Raw genomic sequence first — 17,421 nt, forward strand, 5'->3', positions numbered from 1 at the left:
ATATAGAGACTATCTATATTTCTCTATGCACCCCTGTTTTCTTTTCCTCAGTTTGGACAGAGCACTCTCCACCATTTCACTGCGAGTTATACTGTGTATGACTATGTATGTGACGAATAAACCAAACTTGAACTTGAACTTCAACTTGATGCTTTTAACACTGAGATGCACAACCTTCACCTAGTCGATATTAAAAACCTCATGTTCACAATACTAAAAACTTAAACATGTGCCAGCTAAGTAGGACAAAGACCCAGAGCAGAGAAAATGCATGTTTATGTATTTTTGTACACTGAATCCAAATATGTTTTCAGAATTTCTCTATCGCTCAGGTTTTCCCAATATTTTTACATTTGCACGTATGCAAGTAGCAAGTATGTGGCTTACAAATGTGCTGTTAGCTGTCTACAACCGGTTATACTTGCATATTACTGTGCATAGAAGTGGAGCTCCTCTATTAGCTACTGCTGAAGAGGGATGTTCCTGAGGCCAAATATAGGTGAAAATCACTCCTGTACAACATTGTACATATTTGAAATGTAAGATGTAAATGTATTATTTAAATGTAAATGTCTTATTGATGAATAGGTAATATACACTTATAGTAAAATTTGCTTAAAAACCATGCCTGAGAGAAACATCCTTAAAATAGACTTGAATTCAGTATAAAAATAAGTCCACATATTTTAGACTATGGGACAAAAAAGTAAATATTTTGTTGCTCCTATTAATTAAATAAAATCCGATGAAGTAACTCACTACTTCAGTAATTCTTTAACAGATACTTTCTTACTTTTACTTACATAATAATTTAAATGACTACTTTTACTTGTACTTGAGTAATTGTTACATTAAAGTAACAGTATGTTTACCTGAGTTTACCTGATTACAGGTTTTCTCTACTCTTCCCACTGTGTGTGTCTTTCTCTGGCTGAAGTAGGAGAAGTATTCACTCTGCAGCACAAGCACTGTCTTTATGAGCCTTCAGCTGCCCACAACTACTGCCATGTTTGATGCCTTGACCCTGTGCTGGAGATGATGACATAAATTTGCTACTGATTAGCCACTCTACGTCTCTCACTCTTTTTAGCTGCCTCTCCCCTTCTCTCTCTCTCCCTCTTGCCTTCTCTCTCTCTCCCTTTTCATCTCCCTGGCTCTCTCTCTCTCTCTCCCTCTCTCTCTCCTTCTCCCTCCCTCTCTCTCTCTCTCTCTCTCTCTCTCTCTCTCTCCTTCTCCCTCTCCCCCCCTCTCTCTCTCTCTCCCCCTGTCTCCTTCTCTCTTTCTCCCTCTCTCTCTCTCCCCCTGTCTCCTTCTCTCTTTCTCCCTCTCTCTCTCTCCCTCTCTCTCTCTCTCTCTTTCTCCCTCTCTCTCTCTCTCTCTCTCTCTTTCTCCCTCTCCCTCTCTCTCTCTCTCTCTCTCTCTCTCTCTCTCTCTCTCTCTCTCCCCCTGTCTCCTTCTCTCTTTCTCTCCCTCTCTCTCTCTCTCTCTCTCTCTCTCTCTCTCCATCTCTCTCTCTCTCCCTCTTCATCTCCCTATCCCACTTCACTTTCTCTCCCTCTCCATCTCCTTCTTGCTCCTCAGCTGGCGAGTTCATGTCCTCTTGTAGCAGTATGCTCAGTCGACCTCCGCTACATGCTCCAGCAGCCCAGACAAGACAACCTTGTCCTCCACTCTCTCTCTCTCTCTCTCTCTCTCTCTCTCTATCTATCTATCTATCTCCCTCTCTTTATCTCTCTCTTTCTGTCTTTCTCAAGATGGCTTTATTGGCATGGCTGTATAAATTACAATATTTCCAAAGCATTGAAAATGTTTACATTTTAACATCAAATAATAATAATAATAATAATAATAATAATAATTACAAGAGAAGCACCCCAGAGCAACCTCACTTAAGCAGCAGTGGTGTTACGCATGACTTTTGTTCATGTTTTGTTTTTGGGTTCACGTGTTCTGTTTTGGTTTAGTGCTGTGCCCCACTCAGGCTCTGCCTGTGTGTGATTATGTTCTTTCCGCCATAAGCCATTTCTGTTTATGTGACCCTTGCTGGTCATTGTTAATGTTCTTTACTTGTTGTTAGTGCACTTTTACGTTGTTTTGTTTCAGTGGCTTCATTAAGCTCTTCAGTTGAAGACTTACATTTGCTTCTAACCTTTTTCCTGCATGTTCAATGCCCATGACAATTCTATTATTATTCTTATTATTATTAGTGGTGGTATCCCTTTTGTTGTATTTGATATGATTATTATTACTACTATTATTTTGTGAAGTTAAAAATGTAAACATTTCCAATGCTTCTGCAATAACATACTTTGTATAGTCATGCTAAAAAACCCCATCTTTCTTTTGCTTTTGATTTTTGTGCTCTTTCATTATCTCTCTCCACCCCCCACCCCCCACCCCCGTCTGCTGGTGTGGAATAGTGCCATATTGCATCTCCACTGGCAGTGAGAGGTCTGCATCTCCACCCTTCAACTCCACCTGAGGTGGAACGGGGATGGAAAGAGTAGTGCAATATGGATGGAAATTGGAAGAGTCTGGGTATTTGGACCTGATGGCTGCCTGGTTGCTGTGCATTCATTCATTATGGGAGCAGACTGCACGCTTGACTGGATAGCTCCTACGCCTGCAGCTGAAAACATAGCATGCACATGCACATCATTTCTGCTTGTGAGCTAGATCTGGTTCGGAGTGGCAGTCAGAAATGAGCAAGTGCCAAAAGTGGAGGATATAGAAACGAAATTGTTCCTTAACTGCACTCTCCGCCTGCCTAACCCAAATGCGAGTCTGGATTCTACTGCTCGAAATTTTTCCTGCAACAGATAACTGTGCCAAGCACAGAACTGTACATCCTGCTTTGAAATTATTCTTCAATTTCCAAGATTACATATGTAATCCTTTACGGTGTATACACTGCAGGAAAAATGAGACCCTTTGCAGAGGGCTTTGTGTTCATAAATTAAAAGGATATCTTTGTGAAGAGAATAACAAACAACAGGGGCACTTATCACTGCACGCATACACCCTTTTCTCTCTCTCCCTCCCTTTCTCGACAGTGCAACCAGATCTCTAGGGCTGAGTGAACAATCCGGCACAAAAAACACCCCAAAAACCCTGGGAGCAAGGTCCGGCAACGCTGGCTCGTCTGCCCCAAACGGGCATAAGAGTAAGAAAACCCTACAGGCGATTTTGGTGCCTGCCTGCACACGGGATGAGCTGCGGGGCTCCCGGTGTCACGCAGGGGCCACCCGACCTGCTCCCTGCTCCCGCTCGCCCACGTGAGCCGAACGGATCCGCTCCGCTCGCCCGCTTGAGCCGAACGGATCCGCCCCGCTCGCCCGCGTGAGTCGAACAGATCTGCTCCGCTCGCCCGCGTGAGCCGAACGGATCCGCCCCGCTCGTACACGTGAGCCGAACCGATATGGCCCGCTGGCACGCGTGAGCTGAAGCGATACGCCCCATTCATCTTCAAAGAGCCCTTAGACTCCCTGTAATCACCTGCAATGTCTTTGATCTCCGAGAGGGTGAGGGAAAAATAATTACATGTTTCTGCCTGCCTTCTTTTATGGTGAATAAAAGGTGAAACCGCATTTCGGAACAGGAGTCTGTAAGGAAGCCGAGCCCGCTGACAGGGCGCTGTTAAGACATACACAGAGAAAGTGAGGCAGAGGGGGAAAGCACAGCATGCCCCACCACATCTCCTGCACAGAAAGCTGGCACATTTTTGCTTACGCCATTACGTTCTATACAATCCTGCGAGCCCAAAGGCCAAGCAAGGAAAATATGTGTGTGAGAAAATCCACAGATCAAAGTCCTTTCCATAGCTGCATGAACTAAGCACTCTCTGTGCTCTGATGCCTTCTCTCTTCTGTGGGATGAGAAGGCTGAGGTGAAGGCTGCCAGAACAAATGAGATAATGCAGAAACAGATGAGACGACAACTGCAAAACTGCCCGCGTGTCTGAGCGCAGAGCAGCAGCTCTGATCACAGGCTAAACAGTGCAACAGTTCATCCAACAACAATAATCAGTCACAAATTGACTTAATTTGCTGAGCTGTAGTATAACGCATAAAGTTTAATTAGCTTTCAGAGGCAGGGGTACCCAGTAATTGTCGCTTCAAAGAGAAACACCCGAATTTAAGCGACACCGCGCGCACTGGGGTGGAGCCTTTTGTCCTGAAGCCCCACCCCTCAGGCTGAGATGGAGAAGGTGTAAACACAGTATAGAGTCTTAAATTAACGCAAGTTTCCTCCAAGCCCCTCAGCGGAAAACAAGGTCCAAAAACCACAGGCCTACCAGGCTAGCCTCTACGTGGAAGCACAGATCAGAGAGAAACCCTTCAGTGGAGTGGTGGACTTGTGGTGGAATACTTTCTGAAACCCACCGGGATGATTACTGCACCCGGGAGGCTTAGCCAGGAGATGTTCAATTTGGGGCTGGGGAAAAAATGCACACACGCAGAATTTCACAAAAAGTTTTTTAGGCGCTTGTTGAAAATTGTTAAAGCAGCAATCCAGCCTATTTTTGGCATAAAGAATGCTCTGCTCTTAGCCACGAACCCGTGCAGTGTGACATAAGGAGCAGTGCCGCTGTCAGTCAGCCACTCAGATGAGTCGAGAATGTCTGTGCACACTGGCTTCCAACATTAGGCTAAACCGTTGACCAAGTTAGAAGTGAAGCAATGTGTGGGGTATTGGCCAAGGTGTGTTTACATTCGAAGCACCCTCTTTTTTCAATATGGAACACACATTAGGATTTGTGACAGTTGACATATTTAAATCTGTAAATCTAATACAACTGTAATGCCATGCTGTTCCAGAACTTAATATGATGCTATTTTAACTAACAATTTTGGTGGAGCAGAGGTGGTGGTGGTGGTGTGTGTGTGTGTGTGTGTGTGTGTGTGTGTGTGTGTGTGTGTGTGTGTGTGTGTGTGTGTGTGTGTTTGAGCTTGTGTATAGCGGTGAGTTAGCGAGGTGGGTTGGGCTTCATCTGTCTGCTGTCAGTGAAACTTTGGTGAAAACTTCAGCCAATATCAACAACACACCGCCCTTGAAAGCCACCAAGCCAACTCAAAAAAGTGTCGGCTGCTGCAACTATGAGGCAAATCTGATGTCCTGGAACATTCCGGACAGTTGGGGGGGGGGGGTTTGACACATTAAAATCAATACAAGATAGAAAAGTGTTTCAGCCACAGCCGGCTTAAAATGAAAAGCCTTCATGAGGAGTTGAGGCCAATAATTCTGCAGCCGAGAGGATCGATCGGCTCGGACGAAAGTGCCGTACCTGAAAAGTTTAGCAGCTCTCTCTGCAACCACAGAAAATCAGTGCAATGCTTGGATAAGCAGTTGTCATGAAGAAGTAAAGAGGGGGAGGTGGGGTCTATAAAATATGTCTGCTGTGCATACGAGCCCTCCATGTGATGGGTGTATTGCAAGAAATGGACAACAGAGACGATTTTGTAATAAATTCAAGTGGTGAAGAAAAGCAGTTATGAGAGAGAGGATGTGAAGAGAAAGTGAAAGGAGAAAGTGAAGCACTAAGGATGAAAGGGCCTTAATGCCATTTCCTGAACTCCCTGGTCCTATGATAGGATTGGTCAGTTCAAGGCTCTGGCATAGGATTGGGCTTTCAGAAAAAATACTGTCTCCATAACAGCCCAGCAAGCACTTCACTCGTTTCTTTTCCATCAACACGGGTCTTCCACAGCAGTGACATGTAAGAAATACTGTGAGACAACTAAAAAACAAACCGGCAAGAAAGATACATTTATGAAGCGCTTTCTCTAAGGTAAATACCGGTGTAAGTCAAGTATCCAAATCTAAAGTCTCTGTGTTTATATTTTTTTACATGGAAAATATTTTTGTTACATTGGTTTTATCCTACAATGTCCTCAGGATCTGAGGATTTGAATAACTTGATTGAGTAGCATTGGACTGGTTCTAAATGTTACTATTTATAGTCTGAAGTTGATTTGTTACTGGAAACTTCAGTCCATGAGAAATCATCTTATGTGACCTTGTTAAAACTTTCCATAAAGACACAATAGGGATCTCAACCAGCAACACATTAGCTGCATTTAGCTGACGTTTTTATCCAAAGCAACTTACAGTTATGACTGAATTCAGTTTGAGCAATTGAGAGTTAAGGGTCTTGCTCAGGGGCCTAACAGTGGCAAGTTGGTCATGGTGGAGCTTGAACTGGCAACCTTCTGATTGCCAGCCAAGTACATTAACTGGTTTAGAATATGTATCTTTATTTTGGATTGTTTCAATTAATTTTATATGAGGTTTTAGAGACACTGCAGCTGGAAGTACAGTTCAAAATTGTCATTGCATTTACCAAACCAAAATATGACTGAATAATTATTTCTGTGTGAAATACACAGACAATTTGATACACAGACAATTATGATTGCTTCTTCATAATTTCAAGTCTGATTAGTTCTATCCCTGAGTCAGGCAGTTCGCGCCAGACTCCTTCAGTAAGGACACAGTGTCTTCACAGTACAGATTTGCAATGTCAGTGGACAGAGACTCCCACAAAGGCCAAGAGTGGACAACTCAAAACGCACACACACAGGGCGATCAGTGTGCAATAGCACGGAGCAGCTGTAAGGAGCCAGGGAGCCGTAAGAGGAAGTCCAGACTGAGCGTGGCAGAGTTAGGGAGAAGGAGAGAGACTGAGGGAAAGAGAGAGACACAGGGAGAGAGAGAGACACAGGGAGAAGGAGAGAGACACAGGGAGAGAGAGAGACACAGGGAGAAGGAGAGAGACACAGGGAGAGAGAGAGACACAGGGAGAAGGAGAGAGACACAGGGAGAGAGAGAGACACAGGGAGAGAGAGAGACACAGGGAGAGAGAGAGACACAGGGAGAGAGAGAGACACAGGGAGAAGGAGAGAGACACAGGGAGAGAGGGAGACACAGGGAGAAGGAGAGAGACACAGGGAGAAGGAGAGAGACACAGGGAGAGAGAGAGACACAGGGAGAGAGGGAGGGCCATGGGGGAAAGGTGGGGGGTAGAATTGTGAACTGGCTGATATTTGGACAAAGTGCTGCTGTGTTCCCAGACGGCGGCTTGCCTCATAACATTTGCATCTTTGGTCTGTCACAAAACTGTACTATTCAGTTTCCGCTAACTGCCTAAGACTAAGCACACGCACACGCACACTCTTTTTTACAATGATGCCCTCATCTGAAGCATACATGCTGTCCAAAGCTAAAGAACCAAACCTTTTTCAAAGGGTTTTAAACAGCATTTCACCCTCATCTGACAGTGCTCACACTTGACAAGTGACAAGAGGGATCATTTAATTAGTAGCTTTTTATGCCCAACACCACTGAAGAAAGGGGCATTCAAGGCAATTTACAAAATGTACCTTTTTTTCTAGAAATAGCAGCCCCTCTTTATGGTGTAATGACTTGGCAGTGCTCTGGCATTGTTAGTATGACATGCTGTTTCCTTGTTCACTTTAGACGGACACTAACATTCTGACAGCTTAATTTCACAAAGAGCAAATACATCACCACGTCTTCGTGCCACATTCAAAAACCCAATCAGTAATTCATGTCAAAGAACAGAGGAAGAAAGTGGTGACATGCTTGAGGGTGTGCCATTCGATGATGAATACATGGTGGTGTTTTTGCGCTGCTTTTTCCAGCAAGAGTTTTTAATTTTATTAATGTTTAGTTAATCTGAATCGTGAAAATGTCTGCGCACTTCTGATCAGTCAATGTGATCTGCTTTTCGAACAAACTTCCAGTTTTCTGGCCAATGGTGAAGCCTGGATCCATGTCCAAGCATTTGTCTCCTGTTTAATGGGCCCGGGCATCTCTCAAGATAAAGTCAGGGTTGATAAGCGAGTGGGAGTCAGGAACCTCAACGACCCACCTGGACAGATAAAAAGTGTGGACCTCACCTGCACAGAACACAGGGACGACACAGGCACGTCCCCCAACTGGAGACGAGAGGACAGGAGCACCTCTAGCACCTCTGGACCCAGAAAACCACGTTTTGAAGATAATGATGTGTTTGTTATTCCCTCTGTTAGATTCAAAAGGTAAAACCTCTTGGTCGGCCATGTTGGGTTTGCTATAACGCTGGCAAAGCTCATCAGTTCAAAAAGTGACGTGCGCTATCTCGCTCTGCAGAGCTCCAAGGCCTTGGATCTAAAAAAGATTGTGGTATCCTGTAGCAAAAGGGCTGCAAGCAAGTTTCACAACTCCAGAAAGGAATGTCCACCTGTCTTAGATGCTTTATTACAGAAATGTGTCCTACTGATAAAACGTATTGAAAAGGGACCTGCTGTGCTCATTTTCAATGTTCATAATTTATTTTGGGGGTCTACTAGAATATATTTATATGCTTTGATGTTCTAAACACTCTTTTTTATCATAGTGTACATCTCTTTTTACCTTGTGTTTTAACCACCTCTCCCGACGAGGCCTGTCTGCTCTGACTGGTGAACCAACAGAGCGGTTCCGCCCCGTCTAGCAGTCTGCGCCTGAAACGATGCAAATCGATAATACATTATCTGAAGTTTATGACTGAAGAAGGATCACACTCCTTTGTGTTGTTGTTTTTTTTAAGCACAAATGTGCGGTGGTGGGGAAGACCCATCGCGCTGCAATTATACGACACATATTCATCAAAATGACAACATATGCGCTACATTTCAGAACTTTGATCGCTATACAAATTCAGAAAGAGCTTAATTTAAAATGACAACTTGTGTGCTAGATTTCGGAAATGCAGTGCAAATTCAGAAAACACATACAACTTCAGAAACACTGCAAATTGCAAATATGACTCTTTTTCATCATCTACTCGGTTAGCGCTGGTCTCATAGTAGTCCAGCCCCTCGCCCATGTGTTGTGGCTGGATCTGCAGCATTTCTGAGGTTGCGTTTTTTGAACTTTCCCCGCGTTTTGGAAACGTAGTGCATGTTTTCATGTTGATGATTTTGTTTTGTGGAATTGCAACGAGGTTTTCATTTGCCGCGTGATGGGTCTTCACATACAATTCATGCCACCGTACAACAGTGAACTGCACCCATAAAGTGACAACTTGTAAACATAAATCCACCTCCACACTTTAACACTGTTCTACATCTTGTGGTTGACAAAAATGTCATAATTCCAAACACAACTACCACACACTAAGAGTAACTGTCAAGTTAGCCTTGTTTAGTCCAAAAGTGTACAGCTGAGCTAGCAGGTTACACCGAAATATCCTCCAAGGCAGGCTCTTTTAATTTAGTTTAGATCACCAATTGATTTTGTTTGTTAACTGAAATATCCTCTGATCCAGGTTCATAAATAAAAGATTGTATGACTAAAAACTCAATGGTTTCAATTTCCTTTGTGTTGTAAGGATTAGGGCTAAAATGATTCCTTGAGAAACTTACTGGATCACTAAATATGATATTTTAATGAAGCTTCTTTTAATCCATATATCTATATACATGATATTTCTGTGGCTCCATCTTGCCTTGTACGAAATCAGATTCAGTAGCTAAATACTGGGCTCGCTAACAACAAACATGTGGGCCCTAACCACCATACCAACATTAAAGCTAGCTGATATTGTACTGCTTACAATATAAGGATTGGAGGATAATACGGAGAAGTCAAAAGTGGCTGTTTTTATAGTATTTCTGCGTTCTTGAATCATTAACAAGTGACAGAGTATTTAAAAACAGAAATTGATCCTAGCCAGTGTCCAAACAGTGCCATCATGCTTTGGGCTATCACTGTCATCACAGGTGTAAAATACTGTCGTGTTTGTGTATTTCTTCTGAAATGGATAGTTCACAGTGCAATGAAACGTAGCCTATGTATAAAACGTATGAACAGACTACAGCGATGCCTGCTAAAACATTGCCATTTGTCATCGCATGTATGAATGTTATCGCATGTAGTTTTGAAATGTTAATGTGATTTGTTTTGTGATTTTCTATTTTTATGTTTAGTTGTAATTAGAATCAGTTTGTTATTTTAAATATTTGAACATTATGCTTCTAATGTTTGGTCATTCATGATCATATTTGTTATTTCTATGTTAAGCTACTTATGCTACATATGAGACAATGCTCTGCTAAGTTAGTGATTAGATATTACAATATTTCAGCTTGCAAGAATTCCAAATGAAAAGTAAATGCTTTTTCTAAGCCTGTCACACACGCCCAGGATGCTTTTATGTTTGTGTGTCATCACAGTAAAGAACCAGAGACCCAGCGCTGCCTCTTGTCTCTTCATGTGAACTCAGCCAGAACAAAATGCAGGATCATTATCCTTGGCAGAAGAGGGTGGGTTACATGAGAGCATGCCAAGATGCTGGGGGTGGGGGGGTGGGGGCAATATGGGGGGGGGGGGGGGGGGCAATATGCAAAGTGTTACGTGATTGCATCACCATGTAACAAAATGGCTGAAATTCCAACGAGCTGTTTCAGGCAGCAGAGAAAAGTGGTTTCTTTGGGAAATAATTACTCACTCTGGCATGTACCTTGAGCTTTCTAACTTTGTAGAACATTTACATGAACTACAAGCTGTAGAACAGTTAAAGAAAAGGAAAACCCAGAAAAACATAATAGATCCCCTTTATAGCATTTAGCAGTTTTATCCAAAGCAACCTACAGCTGTGACCGAGTACAATTTCAGCAGGGCCTCACCCAGGGGCTTAACAGTCGTAACTTGGCAGTGGTGGGGCTTGAACCAGCAACCAAGCTATGTAACAAGTATATAACTTACCTGGACTATGTAACCATACTAACAATGGCTACATACACACCGCAGCCTAGATCAAGAAGCTGGCCTGATCTGACACCAGTCCAGACACACCAGTATATTACACTACTCCCTTATGCATAGCAATATTAAGTAAGGACTATACAAGCTAGGAGGCCTTGATGTAGCACTGCCACTAGTAATGTTGCTTTTCTCCTTCTGCATGGCTAATAATACTCTGTTCTTATTGCTTGGAGAGGCTCTCTCAGCTTACTGTGTTTTATTAACGCTTCCTTTTTTCATTAGTGGGAAAGGTTACAGGCACATTGGCGAGATTGGTCTCTCTCCAGTCAGGGGCTCAAATCCCCTCGCTGTGCCCTGCTCGGCGGTTGCCAGATGAGCTCGCTCGTTGACGTTATCCCCCAGTACAGGTGCACAAATATCAGCCTTCAAACACGCTACTAAGCCAGGTTAATTATTTGGCAATGGTGGCCGTACCATTAATAAGTGCGATATGAATGCGGCGCTCCTGAGCAAACGGGGAGTGATGAGTGCGTGCGGGTGTGTGTGTGTGCATGACTGAGACAGAGAGAGAAAGAGGTGTTGGGAGCAACAGTGTATGTGCTAGGTTGAGATAGAGCCAGGGCTGAGACTAGCCTGAGGACATGGATAGTGTGTGGTGTGTGTTTGTAAGGGAGGAGCCTGTGGCTGCAGTCATCACACTTTTAGACACAGACGCAGACAGACCCAATCACACGAGGAGCAGACACCCTGTTTACCCATGTTCAGAAACGAGAGAACAGTGAGAACAATCCTTCCCTCATTAGCTTTTTTCTTGCACATAATAAATTGTGGGGAATGGTTTTCAGATTTCCGGGTTTAATAAGTGTTAAGCGTTTGCTGCCTAAATCTGCCGACTATAATCTTCTTGCAGTGTTATGCTTTAAAAAAAAAAAAAAAAAAAAAAAACGAAAAAGAAATGGACTTTGGTTGAGGAATTCAGAATCAGAAATGTAAGACACAGCTCAGCAGCACAGGGCAAATGTTCCCCTGGAAGGAAGAAAGCGCCTCTCTGAGCCGTGCCCACCTGATGAGGGCAGCCTGGGATCATCTTCCCCGCTGACAGAGCCTTGATTTCCCTCAGGAGAACTCTCTCACGCCTAACCCCCCACCCCCACTGCCGCTCCTCCTCCTCCTCCTCTCTCTCTCTCTCTCTCTCTCTCTCTCTCTCTCTCCTCTCTCTCTCTCTCTCTCTCTCTCTCTCTCCCTCTCTCTCGCCCTCTCTGTGTCTGTTAGGGTTCACTGAGCTCCTTCTGGGGTCTGTGTAAACTTCGCCCTTTCATAATGTGCTCTTCTCAGAACAACAGCACAAACATTTAAGAGCCTTATTTCGCTCCATGCGAAACTGAAAGCTATTCGTAATACCCTCCTCTCTTGAACATGATGAGCCCTTTTTTCTAAAGCACGAATCCTACTGACTTAAAGAGAATTAAAAATGGGCACAATTATATTATCATAATTATTGTTCATTGTGTCTAGTGAGAAGTGTGGGGAAATTACTTATTGCAAAAGAGGTTTAACATTTTTTTTTTTTTTTACTTGCCAAAACACACAGGCCTTCACACAACACGGCATGGATGGTTTTCGAATGGAGATCCCATTTCAGCTGAAACACGTATCATTTAGTTCCAGGCAGGACTGTTTATGTGCAGGGCCACGGAGGGCAGATTGATAGAATGCTAAGCCCAGCAGCAGCAGGGAGGAGGAAGAGAGAGACAGAGAGAGAGAGAAGAGAGAAGGGGAGGGGGTGGGGGGGTTAGTTTCTGGCTTTGCTCCAGTGCCTTTCTCATCTACAGAATGCCCCGGCTCCACGGGGGACGGCAAGAGCACTGGCCATCTCCACGCAACGGGCCTATTGTCATTCCACCCCTGCCTCACTCACTCCCTCCTGCTTGCTCACCCTTCTCTCGACCCACTGGAAGAGCTGCCCCACCCTGCAGGGCCGGGCCCTGCCACCCATCTGCCGTCTGGGCTGGCCAGGGCCGGCAGCTCCGTGCCCCGTTCCCATTTACAATTCAATTAAAGCCTGCTGCCTCTTTTCCAGCCGCAGCTCAGCTACGCACCGGGCCCTGGCCGTCCGGAGAGCACCACAGCTCCGCTACACACACGCGCACACACACACAGAGCTAAGCAGCATACACCCTGCTCAGGGGGGAGTTGTGTTTAGAGAAGAAGAGAGAAAAAACCCCTCTGTGGTGGGTGTGAGAGAGAGTGCAGCCCCAGTGTGCTTCCATTGCTGCAGATATTGTATATTTGCAGAGTCAAGCGTGGCTTGATCTCTCTCAATCGCACAGCCGTGTGAACATACCTCGAATTAGGGGAGCGCAAATGTGCAGAATCTGCATTTAAAACTGCTATCTGTGTTGCACTACTAAAAAGCACAGAGCATCGTATAGGTAAGAAAGATTGCAGAAATTAATGAAAAAAAATAACTCGTTAATCTTCAGATTCAAGGGTTTTTGTTTTTTTTGCTGACAACATAAGCTCTCTGAGAGCATCAGCCCAGGATACACTACAACACAATCTTTTTTGCATAAATTAACTTTTCTCATACTGAAGAACTTTTTGCATAAATTAACACACTTTCAACACATCATTTGCAGAGGGCACCCTGCATATGATATCATCTACAAATGCTAAAAGAAGATTACGGAAGCTCGGAGTCTAAGGTCCTTGTGATTTTTTCGGTGTAATGCAAGAGAAATATCCACAGGCATCCCTTCCTTGGGAAAAAAGGTAAAAAAAAAAATTTTTTTAAAACTGTGCAGCTTTAATATTTAATTACAGTAGTGCCAATATGCAATTTTTATTACTTTTTTGTGTCATTTGCATTTTGCTTTGGAGACTTTGGAGAGTGAGAGAGAGAGAGAATACTTATCTCTGGTGAGGAGCATGGGCATACATGTATTGATAGAACTACAGTGTAGGAGCCAGACACTTTTTGAGGTGTGGGGAGAAGCACACACTAAACTTCTAAAAGATGCTCGAGGTGTCCGTGTGCACAAGAAAAGGCAAAGCCAGTCTGGGAGTCCGAGGGACGTGGAGGAAGAAGAGAAATAAACGTGAGGGTCCGACAGACTCTGAGATGCTGTGTGTGTGTGTGTGTGTGTGCGTGTAACCGTAAGTCAGTGCAAGCCGAACATGGTGCCAGTGTGGGTTAGCTATGCCCCCGGTGTGTGCTGTGGGCTCTAGCTGGCTGGGTCTTGGAGTCTCTCGGCTGTCCAGCTGTCCCTGACATGTCCAGAGAGAAGCCATCTTCTCTGAGCCATAATTTACCAACGGAGCAGCACCTGGTCACGATGAGCAGCTCTCGCAGAGTTCATTACACATTCTCTGTACTCCCTTCCTACCCCCTGAATAGCCCCCAGTATAAAAACAAGCACCCCCAGTACAGAGCCACTTACCATTAAGATGACAATAATAATAACAGAAGCCCTTCATTAGCATAATAATACCTGTCACTGGTATTTCACGTGAGTAGGGGAGACAGTGGGCTTCTTGAGCAGGCTATTCAGTGAGGCTATATGACTCTAATGTTCCTCATTAGGCACGCAAATTCAACAGCTCATTTAAGTAGGCTAGACCGAACGTTTACCCAAGGAAAACCGATGGCCAAACAAAATGAGAAAGCCGTACAAGAGCTGTAATTTGTCATCACGGGAATGCAGTTCTCCCTGTGTTTTCAGGTGGATTTCATCTTCTGCTCGTCTCACCACTGCCGCAGTTAAGTAGACGCGCGGGTCCATATCAAGGCAAATGTGGCGCTAACGCTCCCGAAGACGGGGGTCGTTGTGGAGTGGCCGAGGAAGCAGCGGGGCCGTGTAAGGACGCGGGCCGGGCCCCAGCTCGGGCACTGCTGGCCACGCAGATGTGCGATTTACGACCTTAAGTACTTCCATGCTTTCCCACTGTGCACGTCCGCGAGCACTTTGGACTCGAGTAGCATGTGAATTGCACCTCGCGAAAATACTTTAGAAACAAATCGTAAAACGCGGTGCATGGGGAGCACTCTCTTCTCTCGCGACCTGTTCCAAGTCCTGTTCGGTCTTATAATGCCGATTAACCAAAGTATAACGCAGCTGAGCCTATCCTGATTCTACAGGCCAAAGTGGCCTGTGTCCTGCCTCGTTCGGCCGGTCAGATTAGGGCGGTGTCCAGAATCACACACTACGCAGTTGCCATTTCAAGAGAATGTAGCACAACAAAATGTAACACAAGGTGGAACCTGTGTGAGGCTAACTGATGTAAATTAGCAGAAAGTCTCACAGTCTTAGGGGCTACTCTTCTGACACATCATTTAGTATGATATCATTTAGTATATATTTTTTAAATGATTAAATTGGCTGCCATCATCATGGTTATTCCTTACACCCCTATAGCCTGCAGACTTCGCTTTTCGCGATGAGTGCTTAAGGGAACGTTAAATAACACGAGGACGTTTCGGTTTCTTCTTCACCAACAAATGTAGAATGATAATGGCAGCTGACCTGCAGCCATCCGGTCTATATTTATATATGGGCTAGGTCATGTGACCAGCCATGTGAGGTGTGGGCCAAAAATATGTGACTAATGGAAAATACATTTTATTTAGGGTACCACTCCCTTGTATGGCTTACGTCAGCCATCCATAGGACAGAATGTGGCCTTGCCCTCTAATAGCCTATATAAGCTTTGTGAACAGGATGTCAAACTCCGTGCGTGGGTGTGTACCCACGTAGCTCTCTAACCCACTTCTGCGAGATCCCAAACGGAGCACGCGCAGATCAGACCTCTCCGCAGCCTTTTAAAACCCTCGCCCCACTCCTCATGCGCAGCTGCATGTACGTCGCTGCAGGCCCTGTCTGAGACCATGTCCGTGCCTCGGCTTCTCCGGGCGAAGCTCTTAACGCGTTTGGCACTGCGGACCGCGTGCAACCGCTGTCTCGCTCACATAACTACCCAGAAGGCTTTGACCTCCGTGCGGCTCCGGGGACTTCATGAAGACTTTGCGAAGCCTGGCACAGAAGCACGGAGCCGTAATCCAAAACAAACCCAAACAACCCAGGCGAGAGAGGGTACTGTTGAGTTCATGTGGAGGTGACCTTCAGACCGGAGATATGTTACTTGAGGACTAGCAACAGGTACTTAGAGATTGTAAGTTTGTAAAAGTTAAGGACATTTTACTAAAGATCCACTGTGAGCTATTTTTGTTTAGTTATCATTTTTAGAGAATGATTGACTGGATATAATTCTCTCTTTTTTTTTTTTTTCAGACAGCCTTGTTCCTAGTATTCTGCCATTGCATAGCTATGAACTGAGTAGTTGTTTAAGTTCAAACTTGCATCAGCTCGTCTTAAGACTGAGAGTCACATCTCACTCGTTCATTTTGCAAGTGAGAGTGAATGCGAGACTGTCCTATTGCAAACCTGTCATTTAAGCGCAAGGCACCGATGCACTGGAGAGGCAGACGAGCTGCAGGGAGACAGCATGGCAGTGTGAACATGCACATGCCGGCACCGGGCTGAGTGCGAAAGGTTCCTCGCAGTGAGATCTGGCAGCGTTCTTGGCCAGCCCTGGTCCTCTGCTGACCCTGATACGGCATGCTCCTGCCGGAGGCTTAATGAGCATCAGGTGTGCTTTTTCCAGGCTATCACAACAAATGTAGCGCAGGGCTTCTCCAGGGCTAGGGCTTAAGCGTCTAAAAAAAGAATCCACACATGGAAACTATAGTTAAATACTCCCAGAGGGGTTGAAACAAAGACTCCGGGGTATTTATTTATTCACCCATATGCACATTCTGTCTAGTCAGCGGCAGCGTTTTGCATCTCACCCTCCCTGAAGTGTGTTCAAATTTGTATTATCAGCAATCAATAAATCAATCCATCAATAGGTAACAAATGATGTAGCGCGTGTTAATGACGTGCGGGGCATTAGAAAGCACAATGCGTCCTAGAAAAGGGTGATCGATTGTTTATCATCGCGGCGCACAGGGCCAACAAAAGAAGGTGCAGTGGATGTGGATAAATCACTTCCAAGGCAGACACACAAAGCTTCACTCTGTCCGGAGTCTGCCGTTCATTCTCCGGGCCTGCAGATGGATAGGTAGCACGGAGGCAGGGGCCAAGATGGGGTCAAGCCAGTATAGCAGAGCGGAGGCACCTTAATTAACACATTGGCTGTAGCCATGATCAAGGCTTCCTCGAAGCAGGAGTAATACAGGCAGGGGAGGCGGGCGGAGAGCAGAGCAGGAAAGCGGAGCCGACACCCTGCCTTGCTGCTCGCGGATCGATGCCCATAGATTTTCTGCTTTGGCACACACCTGCACACTGTCAACAGGACGTAAATTCGGCTTCCTTCCTCCGTTGGCATTGCTGCTCCTTCACTCAGTCCACATTTCTCCGGCGCGGGACGTGGGAGGCATACAAGCCGAGCCGCTTCTCTGCCGGGTTGACTCTGGGCTCACCCGTTTGGTCTTGGTAGGAATACCAGTGGTAGGGAAGAGAGAGCAGTGGAAGGTGAGCTTTGTTTTGGCTCTGGACCGACTGGAGGAACGAAAACATTTTAGACATGAAACCCTAGAATGAAAAGCTGTTCAGGAACCACACACCAATCACACGCACACACACACACACACACACACACACACACACACACACA

The sequence above is a fragment of the Electrophorus electricus genome, chromosome 10, assembly GCF_041902795.1.
Source record: "Electrophorus electricus isolate QZ-2024a chromosome 10, ASM4190279v1, whole genome shotgun sequence".
Lineage (NCBI taxonomy): Eukaryota > Metazoa > Chordata > Actinopteri > Gymnotiformes > Gymnotidae > Electrophorus > Electrophorus electricus.